At 38.8% G+C, this 2,175-nt stretch overlaps 1 pseudogene; it reads left to right on the top strand.

Annotated features, from left to right (window-relative positions):
- The first annotated feature begins 747 nt into the window (after positions 1-747).
- On the top strand, positions 748-1,786 carry LOC136168444 (RNA guanine-N7 methyltransferase-activating subunit-like protein; annotated as a pseudogene).
- Positions 1,787-2,175: the final 389 nt, after the last annotated feature.

Here is a 2,175-nt window from a genome sequence, read left to right as displayed (position 1 = left end):
CAAATCCATGTCCCCTGCTTTAGTAGGTGGATTCTTAACCATTGGACCATCAGGGAAGCCCGAGTTGATTTGCTATTATGTGACTTTGAGCAACCTTTTATTTGTGATGGCCCAGTGAATAATTGACAAAAGGCAAAGACATTGTCCAAAGATGATGGTTGTCTAGAAGTTCTGAGTGAAAATTACCCACATAACATTAAAATGTATTTCTGTTAAAGCGATTCTCTCCAGACTAGAGTCGTATGGCTCAGGTAAATAGATCTTCAAAAATAAACATTTCTAAATTAGGAGCAGGTTAATGTCTTTCTCAATTAAATGGTAAAGGACTCAAACCAGAATGGGATTCTGAATTGTAATGGACTTTCTATAACATACAAATCTTTAAGAAATAAATATGCCTGTGATGTTTGGAACAAGATACCAACTCTTTACTCTTATAAAGCAGCAAGTAACATGACAACAACAAAGTAATACAGAGTTTTGTGAGTCAAATTTGTATTTTCTCTCTATTAGTCAGGCATCTCCAGAGAGATAGAAATAGTAGATTTATCTTTATCTCCTAAATGCCAGTTAATTTTAAGATGCTATCAATCAGAAAATACTAGTTTCTGGTATGTAAAGTACAAACATGAAATATGTGTCTAAGAATCTATATAAGGGAGGTCCTATGATGGCCCTCTGGATTGGAAATCTAAATAATCTAAACATTAAACAGAACAGCTTCCTCAAATACCTGGGAAATTCAGAATGACTGACATTTCTGAAGCTGTTCAAATTTTGAAGAGATGTTTGCCAGTAGATTCACATAAGATGACAAGTTCAGTTCAGTTCAGTCACTCAGTCGTGTCCAACTGCATGCCAGGCCTCCCTGTCCACCACCAACTCCCGGAACCTACGCAAATTCATGTCCATTGAGTCGGTGATGCCATCCAGCCATCTCATCCTCTGTCATCCCCTTCTCCTTCTGCCTTCAATCTTTCCCAGCATCAGGGTCTTTCCATACTAGTCAGCTCTTTGCATCAGGTGGCCAAGGTACTGGAGTTTCACCTTCAACATCAGTCCTTCCAATGAACATTCAGGACTGATTTCCTTTAGAATGGACTGGTTGGATCTCTTTGCTGTCCAAGAGACTCTCAAGAGTCTTTTTCAACACCACAGCTCAAGAGCATCAATTCGTCGGCGCTCAGCTTTCTTTATAGTCCAACTCTCACATCCACACATGACTCCTGGAAAAACCATAGCCTTGACTATATGGACCTTTGCTGGCAAAGTAATGTCTCTGATTTTTAATATGCTGTCTAGGTTGGTCATAACTTTCCTTCCAAGGAGCAAGCATCTTTTAATTTCATGGCTGCAGTCACCATCTGCAGTGATTTTGGAGCCCCCGAAAAATAAAGTCTGTCACTGTTTTCACTGTTTCCCCATCTATTTGCCATGAAGTGATCAAACCGGATGCCATGATCTTAGTTTTCTGAATGTTGAGTTTTAACTTTTTCACAAAGAGTACCAAGAATAACTGAAACACCCTCCTGAATCCCCTCCAATCGTTGAGCAATGGAATAGCAGATCTGGTAGGAACCAGAAAAATAGGGGCAATCGGTTCCAAGGTAATAGACAGTTTAGAGGTAGGGATAGCAGACAGGGGTGCCCAAGTGACAATTGACCCAATCAGTGGCATGAATGACCCTGGGATAACAATTGCCTGCAGCACAGACCAGAATGTTACTACCCCCATCAATATGGACATTATGGTTACAACCAACAGCCTCCCTATGGCTACTACTAATAGAAGTGTAGGCCGCTTGTAGTAAAACCATCTACTTTGTTAACATGACAAAAGTTTATATTGTACCTTCTGTTGCTCACAGTTTTACATTCTGACTGTAGTGAGGGAATTATTAATTATTTTTGGAACTTGAGAGTTTTTAAAAATTAGATCTTACTGGAGAGATGTAATGGTTGCTAGAAATAAATACCCTCCTAAAAACATTTTTTAAAAAATCTATGAAACACTGTTATGAAATTCACACTTAATGTTTGACATGCACTACCTGCATAAATTAGTTCAGGAAGAAGAGAATGAGGGCCTAGGAATCTCATAAGATATGACAAAGGCTGAAAGAAACTTGTTACCTAATTGATGCCTCTAATTACTGAAGAGAATGTGTTAACAAA

The sequence above is a fragment of the Muntiacus reevesi genome, chromosome 5 (genome assembly GCF_963930625.1).
Source record: "Muntiacus reevesi chromosome 5, mMunRee1.1, whole genome shotgun sequence".
In the NCBI taxonomy this organism is placed as follows: domain Eukaryota; kingdom Metazoa; phylum Chordata; class Mammalia; order Artiodactyla; family Cervidae; genus Muntiacus; species Muntiacus reevesi.
Note: the sequence above shows the minus strand (reverse complement) of the source record. Positions and strands in the feature narration are given on the sequence as shown.